Consider the following 287-nt stretch of genomic DNA (forward strand, 5'->3'; position numbering starts at 1 on the left):
AACCTAACCTAACCAAACCTAACCTAACCTAACCTAACCAAACTTAACCTAACCTACCTTAAACTACGCTAAACCTACCCTAACCCGAACCCAACCTAACCCAACCTACCCTAAACTCACACACACTAACCAAACCTAATCCAACCTAACACAAACCTACCCTAACCACCCTAACCTAACCCTAACCAAACCCTAACTTAAAACCTTGGTTTTTCGTAACAGAACACTACTAACCCTAATCTAACCTTAACTAACCTAAAACCTAACCTAAACTAACTTAACCTAAC

The sequence above is a fragment of the Penaeus monodon genome, unplaced genomic scaffold, assembly GCF_015228065.2.
Source record: "Penaeus monodon isolate SGIC_2016 unplaced genomic scaffold, NSTDA_Pmon_1 PmonScaffold_117, whole genome shotgun sequence".
Classification (NCBI taxonomy): Eukaryota; Metazoa; Arthropoda; class Malacostraca; order Decapoda; family Penaeidae; genus Penaeus; species Penaeus monodon.